The sequence below is a fragment of the Anomaloglossus baeobatrachus genome, chromosome 3 (genome assembly GCF_048569485.1).
Source record: "Anomaloglossus baeobatrachus isolate aAnoBae1 chromosome 3, aAnoBae1.hap1, whole genome shotgun sequence".
NCBI classification, from domain to species: domain Eukaryota; kingdom Metazoa; phylum Chordata; class Amphibia; order Anura; family Aromobatidae; genus Anomaloglossus; species Anomaloglossus baeobatrachus.
In genome coordinates, this window is record NC_134355.1 from 151,457,249 (window position 1) to 151,480,940 (window position 23,692).

The following is a 23,692-nucleotide window of genomic DNA, read 5'->3' on the forward strand; positions in this document are numbered from 1 at the left end:
ATGGGCACTCCCAAAACTTTTCCCGAGATTAGAGGGTTAACAGCTTACATTTTGTATTAAGGAAAATCAACGAATATATTTATATATATGTTAGTAGAAAACAAAAGCATTCATAAATATGTATATTAGGTTACATCAACTAAACTACGTATCTGGGTGTGTGACATGGCTGAATTAAGTATTTCAGGTTAATTCAATTCTTACGGTGCCAGTCCCCCCTAAAGACTTATTTCTGCCATTTCCGAATACTAAGGGTACTGTGTTCCCTTAGGAAGAGAGGAAAAGAGATCTGTTGGGAAAACCTGCCTGACTGAACGTTGAGGCATGGGCGGAGAGGGGAAAGGGTTTACTTCACCGGTTTGAGACTAAGGACTCCTAGACGAGTCCTCACCCTTTGAAGTTGGACTTTCCCATGTCTCAAGGTTCTCTAAGTCCTCTCTTCTACCTGTTTTGGCAATGGTGGCCTGAGACTGTACAGGTCTTTTAAAAATGATAAATACAAGCAAGACGCTCAGTGTAGCTTCAGTGGGTCGACCCTTCTGCAATGCGACGTGTGAATCCATGTTGCCCTGCCGTGTAGCTTATTGACATTTCTGTGGCTGGATGGCTCATTCTTGCTTGTCCATTTAGGATTAATCAGTCCCCTGACTGAAGACCACGTGCTCCTGACACTGATTTAAAATCTGGAATTGGAGAATACACCTGTTTATCACACTGTTTAGTCAATCATATAAAAAAAATGTACATGCCTGTGATAAACCAAAAAATATCTTACAAATAGACCCGTTTATTACGAAAAGAAAACAAAACATACATTTGGTTCACGACTTGCCAGTTTCCACCTTTTTATAAAATATACACTTTTTTTACTTCTGTAAACCCATTTTTTACATACCACCTTCATGTGCTTTTCAGCAATAATGTCGCTTTCTGCACTGGAATGCCTCTGACCAAACCTGGAAAGAAATTTACACAACACGCACAAACTCACATAAATCTACTCATGGTAGATGTATATGTCTAATCTGCAATCACCAGAGCAGTAGAGCGGATGAGGGGAGTGTTTCTACGAGGTCTTTTTAGTTTCTCTACCTTGTATTAAGCATAGGTCTTACAAGACTTGGTGTGTCTGGCCACCTGGGTACTGAGCACTGGTGCCGCCCATATCTTGTCCACCACCACACTTATAATGATCTTTGTCACATGTGTTCATGGGTTACCTGGGACATTATTGAGTAGAGCACTCATGGCAGAGAAAGCTTACCGCCCTTTATCCACAGACCTTCCTCAGTCAGCTGGCTCCCTGCGTCTCACACTACGTTCCTTGCTGAATCACTTGTTTCTGTAGGGATTTAAAAACACAAGTAGTGACCAATGTCACGGACGTGACAGGAGCCACCAAGGTACTGGTCTGCATTGGTAAAGGACTCTCAACTCTAAGCCCATTCACTGCTTCTTTGCTGTCTGCACCTGTGCGAGAGCCTCCACCTGGGCTCATATGCACCCTACGGTCTTTATAGGGTTATCATGTCACACTAGAAAAGTCTGCTGCCTATAGCCACATCTTACCCCTTTCCGCTCTACGAACCACAGCAATCGCAAATCTTCATCTCGTTCTCCTTTTCCGATGGGAGAGGAGCGAGAGGTTCGAATTTTATTACCTCATGTTGTGTAACCTCAGCATTTCCAGTGTAGAATCAACCAACATCTTGGTATCTGGATCCATCTACGAAAAAAAACCCTTAAAATCTGCATTAACAATGGGCTCATCTGAGACATGTTCAAAATCTGACAATTCTTGTTACAGCAGAGCAATCATGAGATATATGTCTGTGTGCTATATCCTCCTTACAGATAAAAATATAAAGAAAACTTAATAGACAAACTCAATTGATTAACAAATTAAAAACTTAAAAATAGGTGTGACTTTCCACATCATCTTTCCCCCCTTTTTGAATTCATTATCCAAAGCATAATTAGATTCAAAAAGTGTGTGTCACCGGAGCTCTACATTTAGGCACAAAAGTCACATTATATAGATCATACCTAACCGGGAACACCATAAATATGTTATGTGTAGCCTTATAATGGAAAACGATTTCAATGACTTTTCAACCTTTGCTTGAACCACAGAAATCTGCATTACAATCTTTCTATAAAAATAAAACAGATTATTCTATACATTATATATCAAACACAGAATGCCATAAATCATCCACATACCGTAAACCAAGTTATTATAATTATTAATAAATTAGATTATTAATAAAGATTATAATAATTAACTAATTGTACACAGCCTGACCTCTATGCTCCAATATCTACCAATAAATCTAAACATGTCCACAATTCAATTTATTCTGTTTAGATAGAATCAGTAAAATAAACCACTATTGTCAATTACTTTTTCCAATATAATTTACAATGAATTGCTAAAAGTAGGGAAAAAACTCTTTTTTTTTTTTTAAATAGGACTATCTCCCCTGTAAAACTCGAAAAACCTGTATTCCTGAAACAAAAACCAAACAAGCCTTCTTTTTGTTTTTTTTCTCTTAATTTATTGCTTTACAAATGAATATAATGCCTTACAATATTATTGGGGTAAGTCTTTTAAGATTTTTTTACTAGCTAACACGGTACAAAATTATGTATTTACCTGCCCCTATTCTATTTGAAGATATAATGCTGCCGGACTTTTAAAACACCAATTGTTCAAAATTTTCACCTATTTGTAGAATAAGGGGTCCACACTTCAGGGAAATCAAAGTAACAAATGTTTTACTTGTAAACGCTCTATTCTCACCAGGCTGTCCAACATATTCCTCTGATTGTTCCTGAATCATCTGACCACCTTGTAAAACCATTTGCCGGGCCACTTCCCCCAGCATGATGTAAATTTGAATTAGCCGGGTTAACATACACCCCTGTCTCCTGCACCTTCTTCTTCTATTTCAACCTATCCTTCTGACTGCAACATCTGCGCTACACTTTACCAAACACCTGTGCATCTTCCCACAATCCTTTCTTTCAACTTTCCTTTCTTTCCCTTCAGCGCCGCATTCCATTGTGACGGTTGTAGCTGTCCTCTCCTAGGCAAACCTAACACCTTAAAAATCTCTAAGGCATGGCGCACAACTTTCTTTTCCTCTCTGTCTGTCACTAATTCTATAACATTCTGCGAACCTTCCGATTTCTCAACTTTCTTTTTCTCCACTTAAGCATTGTTGCTGTCTTGGTGGCAGTTGAATTACACTAATTCAAGACTATATGGTGCACGCTACAGTCCGGCCGGCACTAAGGTGTTCCACCCTTACTCTAGCTCCCTCAGCTAAGTAAAAACAAAGGTGTCCCGTGAAAGGAGGAGGACGTACAAAAATGTCACATACAAGAATGTCCCGCCCTCCGGACTTGGTCAGCTGTACCAATTTATTGTCCTAATCCCTATCTTCGATCACGGGTATCCCCCCCGCATCCTCAAACTACGAATCGGGTCAGTCTAACCAGCTATATCAAACTGCTGCCATCTTACCCCCTACTATCCATACTCCGGATCCCTTGTGACAATTGAAATCCACACCACAGGGTAGGATTCGAGCTACTGGGCCCCAAGCGGGCACCACCACCGAGTCACTATCGGTTACCTTTAACTCCGATGGGGACACAAGGCCTATCACCCCCTCCTCTCCAAGAACAACCTTGTTGGCAGTGAATACACAGTATGTAACACTTACCGGGGCTGTTGGTTGATCAGGCCTGTTGGAGAGGAGGGAGGTCCTGGTCCGTGACGTCCAAGGTATCGGGGTGTCCAGGTATCGAGGTGCTCCTTATGGGGGCCCCACGATTTGGGCGCCACACTGTTAGGGGAGACCTCCGGGTCTCTCTCAGGGTCACGGAGCTGGATTTCAAATCAGAACTGCGCAGATGTATATGAATCAGAAAAATGACCACACAGAGAAATGTGTCTCTATTTGGGAGAAGTGAAGGTCTTCTGCCAGTGTATTCAAAAGCATAACATTTTATACAGCTTTTTGGACAGTCCAGTAAAACAACATTCCTTTAAGTCATTCAGGTGTGTCTGGGAACGGATGAAAGTCTATTCAAGAATATTGCTTAATCATGAGTCTAACCGGTTTTCCAAGAACCTGTCAGTTTACTTATTTGAGACTGCAAACTCATTACTTAGCCCTAAGCATAGTTTGTTTACATATACAATCCTTGCAACATTTCAGTCAGATATATGTAGAAACCAATACATAAAACATTCAAAATACAGATTAATCTTATTATAATATAATATCATACTGGACAAACGATTCATAGCCTAGGCCTTCACACCAGCACCTCTACATTAAACCCTCATGCACATTTTGCTACGCTATTTTTATAGCAAACAGTGCTGGACATAAGTGGCATCAAAACAGTGGCTGCTATACTAATTTTGTGTCACACTGGTGCCAAGCAAGTCCCAGCACCTCTGCATTCCACCCCCATGCACATTTTGCTACGCTATTCTTATAGCAAACAATCCTGAAACTTAGTGGCATCCAAAAAGTGGCTGCTATACTCCATTGTTGTCCCACTGGTGCCAAGCATTTTCCAGCACCTCTGCATTCAACCCTCATGCATATTTTGCTATGCTATTTTTATAGCAAACTCAGGGAATTCCTTGCTGCATTTCATCATTAGGAGGGTTAGAAAGTGAGGCTTCCTTTACTGTCCTGGTACACACAGAACACGGCCACTGTACCCACCTGCCCACTTTTGCCATGCTATTTAATTTGCCTAAACAGCTGACACTTTTTCTGCCATCCTAAAATTGTTTGGAATACTAAGTTAGTGTTCCTTTGCTGCCAAGCAAGGTACAACACATGTGCATTCTACACTCCTTTCCATTTCTGGAACGCAATTATTAACTGCAGGTAGTCCAACCAATCTGTGACGAAGGTGCAGGCGTAGATATAATGTTGCCTTCATCCAATGGTGGTTCTCTCGATGTCTGACAGCTTAACAATACCATCTGTTTCCACTTCCAAAACAAGTGACGACCTGCCAATCACACTCCCGCTTACGGGTAAAGGGGTGGAAGTTCAGCATGAAAAAGAATGTGTGACTTCTGTTCCCACAGTCACAGAGGATGAAGAGCACGCAGATGCACTTGATGGGGCAGGCGGTGGTTGCACAGCCCCGCTAATCCGCAATGTAGCACAGTGAAATTCCCATTGCGACTTATGCTTCATTTTAAGTCTTGTACTTGGTGGGCTCCCCAGTATGCAGCAAAACCACGCAACAGGAAAAGGAGTCTAGGCAGTAGGGTTGATAAATGATTGTTTAACTTTCCCAAAACAAACAATAAGAACCATGCATAAAATTGAAATAATAGAACAATCTATTCTGTTGCCTACAACCTGATTATCCCTCTACGTAGCAGCAGTAATTGTGTGTTTGTGCGTGTGTGTGTGTGTGTGTGTTTGCGAACACGACTTACCAGTAGAGTTGAGCGCGGTTCGCGGTTCGCGGTTCTCCTGTTCGCGGTTCGAGTGATTTTGGGGCTGTTCTAGATCGAACTAGAACTCGAGCTTTTTTTGCTAAAATTCGATAGTTCTAGATACGTTCGAGAATGGTTCTAGCAGCAAAAAGCAGGGCTTTTTACAGCTACAGTGTGCAGGAGCCATCGCTGGCAGCCTGCCACAAGCTGGTAACCAAGATAAACATCGGGTATCCAACCAAAGCGCTTTGGTTAGTATCCCGATGTTTATCCTAGTTACGTGCAGGAAGCTCACACTTCCCCGCTCAGCTCACTCCGCCCCCTCCTGCCCGCGGCATGTACACACGTACACACACACACACACACACACACACTCTGCACACACACTCTGCACACATGGTCCCGCTCGGCTTACCTGCGGTGATGAAGTCCCGCCATCCCGACCTCAGCGCTGTCACTGTCCTCCATGGCCGCCGCTTGTCACATCACCTTCTCTCGCTTCCGACCCGAGACTGACTAGCGGTGACGTCACGGGCCTCTCGCGATACTTGGCTGTGAAGGCGGCGGTCATTGAACTCAGTGACAGGTACTGTCAGTGTGCTGGAGATCAGCGCAGGTAATGTACCTCGCTGACAGCAGCACTTGTCATGCCCTGCAGTGACCTGGGCTGACCCATTGATGTTAGCTCAGGTCACTGCATTGCTCTCCCAGCCAATGGGGAACATTCTGCTCTTCATTGACTGGGACAGTGTGGATCGTCATGGCAACCCCTTGGAGTACACCAGACCTGGATTTGTTTTTCTTTCTAATAAATTGGTTAAAGAGGGAATGTTTTGGGGAGTGTTTTTTAAAATAAAAATGTGTTTGTTGTCTATTTTTTTTTATTACTGACTGGGTTGGTGATGTCGGGTATCTGATAGACGCCTGACCTAACCAACCCCAGGGCTTGATGCCAGGTGACATTACACATCTGGTATTAACCCCATATATTACCCCGTTTGCCACCGCACCAGGGCGCGGGATGAGCTGGAGCGAAGCACCAGGATTGGCGCATCTAATGGATGCGCCACTTCTGGGGCGGCTGCGGCCTGCTATTTTTAGGCTGGGGAGAGTCCAATAACCATGGACCTCCCTAGTCTGAGAATATCAGACCCCAGCTGTCTGCTTTACCTTGGCTGGTGATCCAATTTTGAGGGGACCCCTATATGTTTTTTTTTAAAATTATTTATTTAATTTAAAATAACAGCGTGGGGTGCCCTCAGTTTTGGATTACCAGCCAAGGTGAGGTTGCCAGCTGTGGTCTGGCTACAAAACTTGGGGGAACCCTACGTCATTTTTTTTTTTCATTTTTTTTGGCTAAATACAAAGCTAAGCACCCCTTAGTGCCACATGAAAGGCACCAAAGGGTGCAAAATTACAAAATGCAGGAGAGTGGGACATTATGTGTCTTTCTGTCATTATAATGACAGAAAAGCCTGATATGAGGTGCACAAGCACAAGAAAATCACCAGAGCGCTCTACGCTGTGAAAAGCAGTAGAAAATGGCACTGGAGTGAACATGTGACCGCCTCATGTAGGATGAAGCTATGGATCCTGGGTAAATGTATGCATTTACCCTCCTTCAGTTTTTTTGCAGTACACAAAAAAAACGGAAGGCACACGGATGACAATCAGATGACATACGGACCGTCTACGGAACGGAAACGGATGCCACACGGATGCACCTGTGAAAAAAAACGGACTGTTTTTTGCAGACCGCAAAAATGGATCGGTCGTGTTAATGTAGCCTTATTCTGATCTGCCGTTTATAAACAGCAGGCAGAAATAAGTGAATAACGCCCCCCGGCGTCAGAAAATCTCCGGGGTTTCAGGGCTAGCTGAGACCCTGGAGATCATGATTCAGGACGGTTTTTCCGGTCCCCGCTCACGTGATCACAGGTATACACCGTACACCGATGATCACGTTACAGTAAATGACAGCGCCGGTAAAAAATTATTTATCTCCCATCTGGCATGAACAAACACTTCTTCTCCACTTCTTCTCCACTTCTTCTCCACTTCTCCACTTTTTCTCCATTTTTTCTCCACTTTTTCTCCACTTTTTCTCCATTTTTTTCTCCACTTTTTCTCCACTTTTTCTCCACTTTTTCTCCACTTTTTCTACACTTTTTCTCCACCTTTTCTCCATTTTTTCTCCACTTTTTCTACATTTTTTCTCTACTTTTTCTCCACTTTTTCTCCACTTTTTCTCCACTTTTTCTCCACATTTTCTCCACCCTTTTCTCCACTTTTCTCCATTTTTTCTCCACTTTTTCTCCACTTTTTCTCCACTTTTTCTCCACTTTTTCTCTACTTTTTCTCCACTTTTTCTCCACTTTTTCTCCACTTTTTCTCCACCTTTTCTCCATTTTTTCTCCACTTTTTCTACATTTTTTCTCTACTTTTTCTCCACTTTTTCTCCACTTTTTCTCCACTTTTTCTCCACATTTTCTCCACCTTTTCTCCACTTTTTCTCTACTTTTTCTCCACTTTTTCTGCACTTCTTCTCCACATTTTCTCCACCTTTTCTCCACTTTTTCTCCATTTTTTCTCCACTTTTTCTACATTTTTTCTCCACTTTTTCTCCACTTTTTCTCCATTTTTTCTCCACTTTTTCTCCACTTTTTCTCCACTTTTTCTCCGTTCTTTTTCTATGGTCGGTCTACCCATTAGCTCTGCCATGCATAGTGTAGCTCTACACCTACTGCACATGTTACTTTATGATTGACATCTCTTTCATACCAGAGCTGTCTAAGCCTACTCTGACCCCATATTTGTCATTACTATATTGTCCTTGTACTGTATTATGACATTTGTATCATGTGTTTCATTTCTTGCTGTGTTGCAATTTTTTTGCTGCATCCCAATTGTACCTCTACATTGTTCGAGTTTATGTTATTGTTCTCTCACTCTTATGTGATACCGATTATTGTCATTTTTCATGATTACATGCAGATAAGTCCAATCCGATGAAACGTCATTTGTAACTTGTTTTGGACAAAAACATTATATGCTTATGAAAAAAATTTTTTTCTTAATACGGACCAATCAAGAGTGATTTTGCATTACTATCCGTTGTGACTTACTGACTTAGTCTGGGAGATTTAGAGTGCCGAGGTTACTCACTAATTTTATCTATTATTACCTCTGAGCACCTATATACCAGTGAGCAGAGCTTCCTCTACAGTAGTTCTCCTGATTAGGCATGCCCTTACCTCATGAGCAGGGCATTGCAGCTTTGGTAGCAACGATTACGACATGGACTCTGCTGCTGTGGACCCGGGGAGAGTGAGTGCCGATTCATTGCACCCACACTCCTCACATGAAGGGTCCGCACTCCTAGAAAATGGGGGATACGTTCCCTGAGTGTCTCCCCCCCATATTCTAGACGGTCCAGAGTCGTCGTGGGACCCCTTTATTTTTTTTCTTACAATAAATTGGTGAAAGAGGAAATGTTTTGGGGACTGTTTTTTCAAATAAATTTCTTTTGTCGATTTTTTTTTGTTAGTACTGAGAGTTTATGATGTTGGGTATCTAATAGACGCCATGACATCACAAACTGCTGGGCTTGATCTCAGGTGACTTTACAGCTAGTATCAACCCGATTTATTACCCCGTTTGCCACTGCACCAGGGCACGGGATGAGCTGGGGTGAAGCGCCAGGATTGGCGCATCTAGTGGATGCGCCACGTCTGGGGTGCCTGCGGCCTGCTATTTTTAGGCTGTGAAGGCTCAATAACTATGGACCTTCCCACCCTGAGAATACCAGACCACAGCTGTCCGCTTTACCTTGGCTGGTGATCCAATTTGGGGGGGACCCTACTTTTATTATGTATTTATTAATATTTATAAAATAATTATAAAAAAGAGCCTGAGGGGAACTCCACATTGGATCCCCAACCACGGTAAAGCTGCCAGCTGTGGTTTTCAGGCTACAGTCGTCTGCTTTACCCTAGCTGGCTATCAAAAATGGGGGGACCCAACGTCATTTTTTTTTTAACTATTTTTTAAATAGAAAAAATTAATGGGCTTCCCTGTATTTTGATTGCCAACCAAGGTAACGGCAGGCAGATGGGGGTGGCAACCCATAGCTGTCTGCTTTATCTGCGTTGAGAATCAAGAATACCGCGGAGCGCTACGTCATTTTTTTAAAGATTTATTTTTACAGCACTGTGATGTCCAGCAATCAAAATACAGGGAAGCCCATTTTGTTTTTAGTTATTTAAAAAAATAATTAAAAAAAATATATATGGGCTCCCGCTGCATTTTTTGTATTGCTAGCTAAGGGTAATCCAAGCAGCTACTGGCTGCTAACCCACACTGCTTGGTGTTACCTTCACTGGCAATGGAAAATCCAGGGAAGCATTTTTTATTTTTTTTGCCAAAAAACTACAAAAAAAGGACGTGAGCTTCGCCATATTTTTGTATGCTAGCCAGGTATAGCAGGCAGGTGCTGGAAGAGTTGGATACAGCGCCAGAAGATGGCGCTTCTATGAAAATGCCATTTTCTGAGGCGGCTGCAGACTGCAATTCGCAGCAGTGGGGCCCAGAAAGCTAAGGCCAACCTGTGCTGCGGATTCCAATCCCCAGCTGCTTAGTTGTACCTGGCTGGACACAAAAATGGGGCGAAGCCTACGTCATTTGTTTTCTAATTATTTAATGAAATTCATGAAATAAAAAAAAAGGGCTTCCCTTTATTTTTGGTTCCCAGCCGGGTACAAATAGGCAACTGGGGGTTGGGGGCAGCCGTACCTGCCTGCTGTACCTGGCTAGCATACAAAAGTATGGCGAAGCCCACATAATGTTTTTCAGGGGGCAAAAAACTTCTGCATACAGTCCTGGATGGAGTATGCTGAGCCTTGTAGTTCTGCAGCTGCTGTCTGTCTGTATGTAGAAGAGCAGACAGCAGCTTCAGAACTACAAGGCTCAGCATACTCCATCCAGGACTATGCAGAAGTTTTTTGCCCACCAAAAAAATGACGTGGGCTTCGCCATATTTTTGTATGCTAGCCAGGTACAGCAGGCAGCCACGGGCTGCCTCCAACCCCCAGTTGCCTATTTGTACCCGGCTGGGAACCAAAAATATAGGGAATCCCGTTTTTTTTAATTATTTCACTTATTTCATGAAATAATTAAAAAACAAATGACGTGGGCTTCGCCCCATTTTTGTGTCCAACCAGGTACAACTAGGCAGCTGGGGATTGGAATCCGCAGCACAGGTTAGCCCCAGGTTTCTGGGCGCCTCTGCTGCGAATTTCAGTCCGCAGCCGTCCCAGAAAATGGCGCTCTCATAGAAGCGCCATCATCTGGCGCTGTATCCAACTCTTCCAACAGCCCTGGAGCCGGGTGGCTTGTTGGGTAATCATGAGTTAATACTGGCTTTGTTTTACTAGCCAGTATTAAGCCAGAGATTCTTAATATCAGGCACGTTTGACCCGGCCATTAAGAATCTCCAATAAAGGGTTAAAAAAAAGACACCACACAGAGAAAAAATACTTTAATAGAAATAAATACACAAACACATTAGAGACTCCATCTTTATTACCCCCTGTCAGCCCTCCACGATCCTTCTCTTCTGTCTTTCTCGTTCAACAAATGCAGCTCTGCTACATCACTGCTGCATGGGGGAAGACACTGCTTTCCGTGGAGCATTCACTCGGTGAAAGCTGCACGAGAAGCAGCGTGCAGCCTTCACTCCGTGAGTGATCTGTGCTGCTAGCGGTAACAGCAGTAACGCTGACAGACGCGTTACCATAGCAACGGTGCTCCCGGAGCCGCGATGACGTCACCGCTAACTGCGTTGCTATGGCAACGGTGATCTCCGTTAATGACCGGCTGTGTCAGCCGGTCCCTAACGGAACGGGGAGTCGACCGTATGCTAGAGCATGTTGCCGGTACAAGGCGATACACAAATGTGCACCGTGTACCGGAGAGATGCACTCGCAGGTCCTACATGATGCGTCATAGTCATGTGACCAGTCTGTAGCCAATGAGATAATAGCCAAGTGACTGGTCACATGGCTATTTTGACGTCACGATAGGTCCTGCATCACTGCTGGCAGTGCTGGTCACCGGGAGGATTCAGCGATCATCGGATGGAATAGCGTCAGGAGACAGAGTGCAGGAGGGATCGCGGGGACCGGTAAGTGTTATGGCAATGTTTATTAATTGTTTGTGTACATTTATCATGCATTTTTATGTGTTTGTGATTGCCTCCCATTATAGCCTATTGGTTCGAGTTCGGTTCGTCGAACGTTCGACGAACCGAACTCGAACGGGACCTCCATTCGGCGAACCGACCTCGAGCCGAACCGCGACCGGTTCGCTCATCTCTACTTACCAGTGGCGCATCACAAGAGCTTCAAAGTTATCTACCTAATTATAGACAAAACACATTACCCCCACTGAATACCCTTGTTAGCTGAAGCCTCACAGATAAGGCAGATGATAACAGTGTGAATGCAAACCACACAGCTCTGCAACACAGTCATGGAAATCTTGAAAATCAACAGTCAATCCAAACATGTGTCGCTGTCCCTCTATGATTTAAACTGTACGTGACAATTTGACAGTGCAGAGGCAGCAAGTCTTATTGTCTATATAGTCGGCCTACCCAGAACAGATATGTGTTTTGCTAATAAAACAAAGTGTTACGTGCATGCTTTACTGTCTGGGCACAGCCTACCGTACCCAGGTACTGTGATGTCCAGTTGCCATAAATACAGACTTTACGCTCCTCTCATGGTAAACAGTATAGACAGCACTGGAAGAATGTTGGTCTGTGGCACAGGAGGCTGCTCACTGGCGTTATGGTCCTCCTCACCACACTCCAACATGACTCCCCTCAAAATTGAACGAAGTGTTTCCGCGGTGGCGCCTTGCTGTAACACACATTTTTAGCTTTCCTTCTGTTCATAGACAGCATCTCCAAGTCCACACCCGAAGACCAATTTGCTATTGCTATAGTGACCAAACAGACAAAGGCAGATCTAAAAAAACAGCAGCCCCTTGTGTGTAGTCTGCAACGATGCATGCAATGAACGGCAAATAAGCATGTTGCATTGACAGTGGCTAAAGCTGAGCAATACACCCTCACGCTATCAATTCATATCCATGTGACACTTCATGGTGGAAGTACTCAAAGTTGTGAGTTTTTGCCTTCTACTTAGAGATTGTTGACAAATCTTACAGATTACATGACTTGGGTGATCCTTTGCGATGTCCAAAAAGTCCCAGGCTAGGCAAGGCTTACAGCCCATGCGACCTGCATAGCCATCATGACTTATGCTCAGAAGCAGAGTTGTGGCCGAGGATTCAGTTGTTGACGTGCTTCCAGTACTTTGTCTGTGTCCAGGAAGACACAACGTAAACTCGTCGTCTGTAGCATCCTCCTCCACCTCCTCTGCTGACGTCATCGACTGGCTGACTTTGGTTTGACAGTACAAGTAAAGTTGTCAGTACAATCAGGTATCTGAGTCTCCTCATCATGTTCCCCATTGTCTCCAACAGGATGATGTACGGTTTGGAAATGAGGGTGTACATGATGCTCAGCATCTTCTTCATTGGGGCCTGGATCCAACTCACAAAGCTTCTGGCCATCTGTGCAGATCATTTCCCCTGTTTCCTGTAACTCGCTGCCTCAACACGTCAGATAATCTGCTACACTCGCAAGCTTCAAACGGAACCTGAAAACTCATCTGTTCAGAAATGACTATAACCTTCAATGACCCCACCACCGTGCGTAGCTGCCGCCCAACCTACACCCCACCTACTGTTTCCTAACCAAAATACTTTACAATGTATTCCCGCAAGGGCTGGGCCTTCTGTACCAGTCTGTCTATTGTTACTTGTATATGTATTGTGTATGTAACCCCCTTCTCATGTACAGCACCATGGAATCAATGGTGCTCTATAAATAAATAATAAATAATAATAATAATAATAATAACTTCTTTGTCTGTATTCACTACAGCTTTTGAGCAGACCTCTGATTCACAGGCTATAGTGGGGCTGAACAGCTCTGCAGACTCAACCATCTCTGTTACCCCATACTCAGCAGGGCTGGAGGAAAATTGAGAGCTGTTATGAAGCAAGTACGATTAGGTTGACACCACAGTGGAATGGAGTATGTGTGATATTGAACTTGAGGTGGAGGAGAGGCCACTTTATGGCGCACTTGAGATCCATTGCAGCAGCTGCTGTTTTGGTGCCTCATCTACATTTGTTAGCGATGGTCGTGTCCGTGAAAAAAGGATCATATCAGATTATCCACGGGAAGAAGTACACCTGTTATTTTGGCTGTTATTTTAGGCCAATTAGGCTGCCATTTAGGGCTGTGCCTTGGGTTGTCCAGCTGGCTTCTTTCTCCTCCATGTCTAAGTGTGGAGAGGCAGCTAGTGTGCATGCGTGTGTTGATTTACCCCAGCTGCAGCCTAACTCCAGTGTTTCGCCTAGTGAGTATGCTCAGCCTAACTGTGCCATTCCTGAGGTTAAGACTTCATTTCGGGCTACAGAGCATGCTCCCACACTTAGTGCGAAAAGCCTCTTTGCACAGGTACTTGCACTCCGTGCCAGGTCTAAGTCCTGTGTTGTGCCTAGACAGCATGCTGAAGCTGATAGTCTTTCTACGGAGACTGAATTCAAGCTACTGAGCATGCTCAGGCACTTACTGCATCAGAGGCTAGGTCCGGTAAGGAACTCTTTGGCCCTGCCCCTGATGTGGGGGGCACATGTGGACCACAGGGCATCAGGTGTCCTGACGATGTGGCCAGGCCACTCCCAACTGGCTTGCAGAGGCCCGCCCCTATGACTTGTCACCTCATTATTGTTGGTCAGATGATGACTGGTGAGGTGTTTGGGTCGTTGCTGCCATGAGGTCATCATTGAAGTGGTGGTTCTGAATAGGAGGCTAGTTATGCCACTCATGAGTCATGTCGTGTCACTCTGCTTTTGTCTCCAGGAGGTGTATTGTGGTCCACCCTGGTTTGGGGCAGACCCAGGTTATAAAAGGGGCTGGAGACAACAAGGAGGTGCGCAGTTTTCTATTATGCTCCGAAAGAGCACACCTCCATGTGTTGAACCCATTGCGGCTTTAGGCCAGAGGTAGGCAGGGATAGGGCGTTGGTGCAAGCCGCCACCACAGTTGGTAACGCAGAACGGTTAAGACCAGCTCCTGTCCTACCAGTCCTGCTAGTGCAGCCCAGTGACATTAACAGGCCTGCTGCTGCTGATGCGCCTGCTGTCCACAGGTGTGTCCCCTACGCACACGGACAGAGTACCCAATTGCCCCTGTGTTGTAAACAGGGAGTTCCTGGGCTGGGTGGGTGTGTGGACCCTGTGACGCTAACAGGGCTCCCAGTCTCCAGATCTGAGTGGCGTCTAACTCGGTTTAGGCTACTATTAGTTTCAGAGTCACCCAGCTCTGTATCCTCCACCTAACCTTCCAGTTGCCAACCTCTCCTTTTCCATTTGGGAGCACAGTGGACACTGACTGGCGATGGGGATATATACCTTTCTCTATCTTTTCTTCTTAATTTTTTTATATAGCGGTAAGATAGTATATACCATCTCATCCAAATCTGCCAGTCCCACCATAACAGATGTTGTTTCTTCAGCAAATGTTACTGTTGCTTAACCACCAAACCCATGAACACAAACTTTTTTCCCCTTTCCAACACACCTGTTCCCCTTTCCACCAGCATCTGTCCTTTTTCAACTCATTTTGTGTATGACCAAAAGTGCAACTCTGCAGGGAAACACCGTACTCAACGCCGTCTGAGCACAGCAGCCAGCCCTTGGTCCCTTAGATGTGGACAAGTAAAAGGACATTTCCTCCTATCCATGACAAAGTGTTGAGATTCACTCTGTGCACCACTGGTGTTTAGTGGAAAAGCAGATCTAAGATTGCGTAACACCTTCTGCAGATACTCCTGCATACGTGCGTCCCTTTCTATGGCAGGAATTATTTCGCAAAATTTTGTGCTGTACCGGGGATCTAACAGTGTGGCAACCCAGTAGTCAACATTACTTCGAATTCGTACAATCCGAGGGTCATGTTGTAGGTAGTGCAGCAAGAAGGCGCTCATGTGTCTTGTGCATCCAGGAGGACCAAGTCCTTGCTGTGTTGGTGGCGGATAGGTGAGAATCGTGCCTCCTTCTGCCCTCTCCCCCCAACCTCGCACAACCGAAATGTGAGCAAGCTCTCACTCATCTGCTGAGTCTTCCATGCCCATCGCCAGTTCGTCCTCCATTTTTTCCTGGGCTCCTGCACTTTCCTCAACAGTTTTGCTGATACTATGCGCCCTTGATAATCCCTCTCCCCCACCGTCCCATGACTGCCGCCTAGGTGCTGCTGACCGTCTGGACCTTGGAGATCTTGTTATCCCTTCCGCATATGACTCCTCCTGTACTTCCTCCCCTTCCTCTTGTCCCAACACCTGACTCCGAATAATGCTTACAGTGTGCTCATCATGTAGATGACCAGAATTGTCACGCTGAGAATGGCATCGCCAGTGCTAAACATCTTCGTCGACATTTGTAATCTGGGTAAGGGTGCATAGGTCCTTGATCTGACACCACTCCAGCAGCGTGATCTGCACCACCTCTGGATCAAGTTAGCCCAGGGTATACAATGAAAAAATAAAAAGTGTAATATTTACAAATTCATTCCTACTGTAACAATTCAATGAGATTTTTTGCAAATGATTGATCAATGATTTGAGCCCCCCTGCCACGTCACGGCAAATCTCTATAGTGGGGTCCCTATACTATGTTATAAATTATTATCGTACCATAAGATCTCATATAATGAGCAGGAACCATATAAGCACCAACTGCCTGATCCTGTTCCGTCCTCATCCATGTTTGCTGGTCTGGCACTGTGAGGGCCAGTTCTGACATTGTGCTGGTGTGTGTTGTTCTGCCACACACACTGGCAACTGGGCTGCCTTTATTCGCAGTTGTCAGTCCTTGCAGCATAGGAGCGGTTCAGACATGTCTCGGGTAGGTGGTGTTCTTATATGGTCCTGCTCATTATATGATGAGACCTTATGGTACGATAATAATTTATAACATAGTGTAGGGAACCCCTATAGAGATTTGCCGTGACGGGGCAGGGGGGCTCAAATCATTGATCAATCATTTGCAAAAAATCTCATTGAATTGTTACAGTAGGAATGAATTTGTGAATAATTACACTTTTTATTTTCTCATTGTTGCATGCCATTCATAAGCAGTGCTGGCTCCCCTCCTCTTTAAGCATAAACCATTGTATTCTAGAAAGGTTAGATCCATAAAAAAAAAGACCAGTGCGCATGTGTTGTGATGAATTTGGAAATCTGCTTGAGTAAACCTGGCATATGGTAAAGTGATGAACTTGTCAGCTATTATGTTGTGAGGAGAGGTTAAATTATCTTAAGAAACTATAAGTTTTTTACTTTGTGTTGTTCACAAAATGTGGTGGAATTTTATTCCAATAATCACTCTTGGTCATCTCTCGAAACATATAGCTAAGAATTAAAGTCTATATTCTGAGGAGGGTTAAAGTTGATGGATGAAATTTCCAGTCAACAGTATGGATTACAATGATGGCCCATCTAATGCTCTTGATAAGAAACTTATAAAATATAGAAATTTGGTTTGAGCAAATTTTAAAATGATAGCACTGATTTTATCAACAATTGACTGCAGTTACAAGCTAAAAGTGTTTGGAAGACCACCAGGATGGCCGAGTGGTTAAGGTGTTGGACTTAAGATCCACTGGATGTGTATCCGCGTGGGTTCGAACCCCACTCCTGGTAGGAATTTTATGTTTGAAGCACTTAAATGTTTCAAAAAAAGTTGAAATGTTTGAGCTGTACAGCTATTATATCTAGATATTTCATGACTGCATGTTTAATAATGAAATTAAGCTCTAGAACTCCAGATATCGATTCCTGCATCAAGTTGCCAGCTTCAAACAAAGAAAAGCCATTTAAAAATAAATCAATGTGAATGGCTTGGGGATGAAGACAACGTTGATGTATCGAGGTAAATATTCCTACTGAAGTTCCAACATAAGTTTTAAAGCATTATTTATCAAAATAATATGAGAAAATCTGAAATATGATACAAGCATAAAACATTGTATTCTAGAAAGGTTAGATCCATAAAGAAAAAGATCAGTGCACATGTGTTGTGATTAGAGATGAGCCACCCCCCTGAAACAATGGGAGGCAAACACAAACACATAAAAACACATTATGCATGTACACATACAGTTAATAAACATTGCCATAACACTTACAGGTCCCCGCGACGTGTCCTGCACTCTGTCTCCCGCCGCTTTTCCATCCGATAATTGCTGCGTCCTCCCGGTAACCAGCACTGATGATAGGACCTATCGTGACATCAAAATAGCATGTGACCAGTCACGTGTCTATTATCTCATTGGCTACAGACTGGTCACATGGCTAGACGTCATTGCTAAGTCCTGTCAGTGCATCTCTCCGGTACGCTGTGATCGTTCAAACATCTCCGTGTACTGGCGAAATGCTCTGGCATATGGTCGACTCCCCGTTCCTGCATGTGGGCGGTCTTTACAGAGTCAGCCCACATGCAGGGACTAGCTGTCACAGCCGGTAAATAGCGGCACCGGGAATCACGTGATCAGAGCACCGTTGCTATGGTAACCCGCCTGTCAGCGGTGACGTCACCGCTTTCAGCACACAGCTTCTGCTCACTCACTGAGTGAATAGACTGCACGGGAGCAGTAGCGTCTTCCTCCCATGCAGTTCTGTCTGATGTAGCAGAGCTGCATGGGTTGAAGGAGAAGAAGACAGAAGACCATGGAACGTGGAGGGATGAGAGGGAGCAATAAACATGGAGTCTCTAAGTGTTTCTGTGTATTTATTTCTATTAAAGTATATTTTCTCTGTGTGGTGTCTTTTTTTTAAACCCTTTATTGGAGATTCTTAATTGCCGGGTCAAACTTGCCTGAGATTATGAATCTCTAGCTTAATACTAGCTAGTAAAACAAAGCTAGTATTAGCTCATTATTACCGAGCAAGCCACCCAGCTTCAGGGCTGCTGGAAGAGTTGGATACAGCGCCAGATGATGGCGCTTCTATGAAAGCACCATTTTCTGGGGCGGCTGCTGACTGCTATTCGCAGCAGAGGGGCCCAGAAACCTCGGCCTAACCTGTGCTGCGGATTCCAATCCCCAGCTGCCTTGTTGTACCTGGCTGGACACAAAAGTGGGGCGAAGCCCTTGTCGTTTTTTTTTTAATTATTTCATGAAATTCATGAAATAATTGAAAAAAGGGCTTTCCTATATTTTTAGTTCCCAGCCGGTTACAAATAGGCAGCTGGGGTTGGGGTCAGCTGTACCTGCCTGCTGTACCTGGCTAGCATACAAAAATATGGCGAAGCTCACGTCATTTTTTTTTTTAGTTTTTTGGCAAAAAAAATAAAAAATGCTTACTGGATTTTCCATTGCCAGTGAAGGTAACACCAAGCAGTGGGGGTTAACAGCCAGTAGCTGCTTGAATTACCCTTAGCTAGCAATACAAAAAATGCAGCGAGAGCCCATACATTTTTTTTTAATGATTTATTTAAATAACTAAACAAAAAAAAAAATGGGCTCCCTTGTATTTTGATTGCCTGACATCACAGTACTGTAAAAATAAATCATTAAAAAAAATGACGTAGCGCTCCGCGGTATTTTTGATTCTCAGCGCAGATAAAGCAGACAGCTACGGGTTGCCACCCCCATCTGCCTGGCATTACCTTGGTTTGCAATCAAAATACAGGGAAGCCCATTAATTTTTTTTATTTAAAAAAATAGTTTAAAAAAAATGACGTTGGGTCCCCCCATTTTTGATAGCAAGCTAGGGTAAAGCAGACAGCTGTAGCTTGAAAACCACAGCTGGCAGCTTTACCGTGGTTGGGGATCCAATGTGGAGGTCACCCCAGGCTTTTTTTTTTTATAATTATTTTATAAATAATAATAATTACAAAAAAAAGTAGGGTCCCCCTCAAATTGGATCACCAGCCAAGGTAAAGCGGACAGCTGTGGTCTGGTATTCTCAAGGTGGGAAGGTCCATAGTTATTGGCCCTTCACAGCCTAAATTTAGCAGGCCGCAGGCACCCCAGACGTGGCGCATCCCCTAGATGCGCCAATCCTGGCGCTTCACCCCAGCTCATCCCGTGCCCTGGTGCAGTGGCAAACGGGGTAATAAATCGGGTTGATACTAGCTGTAAGGTCACCTGACATCAAGCCCAGCAGTTTGTGATGTCATGGCATCTATCAGATACCCGACATCACACACTGTCAGTACTAACAAAAAAAATAGACAAAACAATATATTTGAAAAAACACTCCCCAAAACATTCCCTCTTTCACCAATTTATTGTAAGGAAAAAAAAAATAAGGGGGTCCCACGACGGCTGTTGACCCTCTAGAATATGGGGGGACATGCTCAGGGAACGTATCCCCCATTTTCTAGGAGTGCAGACCCTCCATGTGAGGAGTGTGGGTGCAATGAATCTGCACCCACTCTCCCCGGGTCCACAGCAGCAGAGTCCATGTCGTAACTGTTGCTACCAAAGCTGCAATCCCCTGCTCATGAGGTAAGGGCATGCCTAATCAGGAGAACTATTCTACATTTCCAAATATTGGTATTTGCTGATACTAATGCTATTCCACCTACTATATATTGGGGATAGGACCTTGGAGATGGAATACCCCTTTAAGTCCAGTTATCCAGCTGAATGAATACTTAACAACAGAGCTCGCTATTTAGACATGTTTTCTTGTGGTGTATAACGGACTCTCATGTTTGGTAGTCGTTCAGCAGGGCAACTATAAAATCAAATCCCTCCATTTGGAAATGTAGTATAGCTCTCCTGATCAACTATGTTCCTTACCTCATGAGCAGGGCATTGCAGAAGCTTACAGATGCATGGTTACTGCCACTCACTGTGTCTGAACACAGGAAGCTGAGCTGGCAGCCGCTCTGTGCATGCGGCAGCATCTATTGTGAAGCAGTGGGCTGCGGGGGATCAATGCTGCAAGGTACCGTGGGACAACGGGGAACATCGGTGAGGTTATAGGGGGTGACCCGCCAGGGCCTGGGGAGGAGTTTCAGAGGAGTAGGGTGAATGCGGCCAGCACGCTGCTGTGCGCGCGGCCATCTTGTATTTCCAGGAGGGGGTCGAGGGAGGACATCGGGGGACCGGAGGGGATCGGGGAGGAAATTTATCTCCCATCTGACATGTTTGTTCATTCCAGATGGGAGAGAAATAATTTTTTACCAGCGCTGTCATTTACTGTAACGTGATCATCGGTATACGGTGTATACCGGTGATCACGTGAGCGGGGACTGGAAAAACCGGCCTGAATCATGATCTCCAGGGTCTCAGCTACCCCCTGAAACCCTGGAGATTTTCTGACACTGGGAGGTGCTATTCACTTATTTCTGCCTGCTGTTTATAAACGGCAGATCAGAATAAGGCTAAATCCACACGACCAATCTGTTTTTACGGTTTGCAAAAAACGGTCCGTTTTTTTTCACGGATGCATCCGTGTGGCATCCGTTTCCGTTCCGTATACGGTCCGTATGTCATCCTCATCTGTTTGTCATCCGTGTGCCTTCCATTTTTTGGCGTACTGCAAAAAAACTGAAGGAGGGAAAATACATAAATTTACCCAGGATCCATAGCTTCAACCTACATGAGGCAGTCACATGTTCACTCCAGTGCCATTTTCTACTGCTTTTCACAGCGTAGAGCGCTCTGGTGATTTTCTTGTGCTTGTACACTTCATATCAGTCTTTTCTGTCATTATAATGGCAGAAAGACACATAATGTCCCACTCTCCGGCATTTTGTAATTTTGCACCCTTTGGTGCCTTTCATGTGGCACTAAGGGGTGCTTAGCCTTGCATTTAGCCAAAAATATAAATAAATTTAAAAAAAAAAAATAACGTGGGGTTCCCCCTATTTTTGATAGCCAGTTAGGGTAAAGCAGACGGCTGCAGCCTGCAGACCACAGCTGGCAACCTCACCTTGGCTGGTAATCCAAAACTGAGGGCACCCCACGCTGTTATTTTAAATTAAATAAATAATTAAAAAAAAAAACACGTAGGGGTCTCCCCAAAATTGGATCACCAGCCAAGGTAAAGCAGAGAGCTGGGGTCTGATATTCTCAGACTAGGGAGGTCCATGGTTATTGGACTCTCCCCATCCTAAAAATAGCAGGCCACAGCCGCCCCAGACCCCAGAAGTGGCGCATCCATTAAATGCGCCAATCCTGGTGCTTCGCTCCAGCTCATCCCAATGCCCTGGTGCGGTGGCAAACAGGGTAATATATGGGGTTAAAACCAGATGTGTAATGTCACCTGGCATCAAGCCCTGGGGTTTGTGATGTCAGGCATCTATCAGATACCTGACATCACCAACCCAGTCAGTAATAAAAAAAATATAGGCGACAAACACATTTTCATTTGAAAAAAACTCCCCAAAACATTCCCTCTTTCACCAATTTATTAGAAAGAAAAACAAATCCAGGTCTGGTATAATCCAAGGGGGTCCTATTATGATCCATACCATAGTCAATGTCCCAGTCAATGAAGAACAGAATTTTCCATATTGGCTGGGAGAGCAATGCAGTGACCTGAGCTAACATCAATAGGTCAGACCAGGTCACTGCAGGGCATGACAAGTGCTGCTGTCAGGAGGATAGCGAGGTACATTACCTGTGGTGATCGCTGCACTCCTGATAGCAGAGCTGTCACGGAGTTCAATGACCGCTGCCTTCACAACCAAGTATTGCAGGTGCCTGTGATTTCATCGCTAGTGACAGTCTGGGGTCAGCAGCGAGAGGAGATGTGACAAGCGGTGGCCATGAAAGGCAGTGACAGCACTGACGTCGGGAGGGCAGGACTTCATCACCGCAGGTAAGGAACTTCACTAACCTCCTGACGGCAGTGCTTGTCATCCCCACGGCTGCTGTCACTACAGTGTGAGCAGCTGAGGACACCATACAGTGTGGGCATTGCTGACACTGCAGTGTGGGCAGCTGCGGACAACGTACAGTGCGGGCAGCTGCGGACACTGCTGAGCGGGCAGCCGCGGGGCTGGAGCTGGAGTGGGACACAGACTGCAGCAGCATCCAACGAAAAAACACGAAAGTGCTTCTGTGTGGCTTTCAGGGATTTTTGCACATGTAGCCAGGGTAAACATTGGGTTACTAAGCAAAATTCTTTGCTTGGATACCCGATATTTACCCTGGTTACCAGCTTACCGCAGGCTGCCAGCGATGGATCCCTGCACACGTAGCTGTAAAAAGCCACGTTTTTGGTGATCAAACCGTTCTCAAATGTAACTCGAACTGCCGAACTTTTAGCAAATCGTTCAAGTTCGTCAAACACCCTCCAAAATCACTCGAGCATGAAATTGGCGAACCTCTAACCTCGCTCATCTCTAGTTGTGATGAATCGGTAAATCTGCTTGAGTAAACCTGGCATATTGTAAAGTGATGAACTTGTCAGCTATTATGTTGTGAGGAGAGGTTAAATTATCTTAAGAAACTATAATTTTTTACTTTGTGTTGTTGACAAAACGAGGTGCAATTTTATTCCAATAATCACTCTTGGTCATCTCTCCAAACATATAGCCAAAAATTAAAGTCTATATTCTGAGGAGGGTTAAAGTTGATGGATGAAATTTCCAGTCAACAGTATGGATTACAATGATGGCCCATCTAATGCTCTTGATAAAAAACTTATAAAATATAGAAATTTGTTAGAGCAAATTTTAAAATGATAGCACTGGTTTTATCAACAATCGGCTGCAATTACAAGCTAAAAGTAGTTGGAAGACCACCAGGGTGGCCGAGTGGTTAAGGCGTTGGACTTAAGATCCAATGGATGTGTATCCACGTGGGTTCAAACCCCACTCCTGGTAGAAATTTTTATATTTGAAGCACTTAAATATTTAAAAAAAAAGTTGAAATGTTTGAGCTGTATAGCTATTATATCTAGATATTTAACAAAAAAACGGAGAATTTTGGTTAAAGGGATAACAATAAATATTTTATTAGCTGGCAAATACCATATTATAACACTCATAAATTGCATATGGAGAGCAGGGGTCAAAAAAGGTATCCAGGTATTCAGTATATAGTTATTT

The 23,692-nt window shown here is 44.3% G+C and overlaps 2 non-coding genes across 2 annotated transcripts; both read left to right on the forward strand.

Moving 5' to 3' along the window:
* The first annotated feature begins 17,239 nt into the window (after nucleotides 1-17,239).
* Nucleotides 17,240-17,322, forward strand: TRNAL-UAA (transfer RNA leucine (anticodon UAA)). Its single transcript has one exon. It is a non-coding gene; the product is annotated as a tRNA-Leu (tRNA).
* A 6,062-nt stretch (nucleotides 17,323-23,384) lies between these two features.
* Nucleotides 23,385-23,467, forward strand: TRNAL-UAA (transfer RNA leucine (anticodon UAA)). Its single transcript has one exon. It is a non-coding gene; the product is annotated as a tRNA-Leu (tRNA).
* Nucleotides 23,468-23,692: the final 225 nt, after the last annotated feature.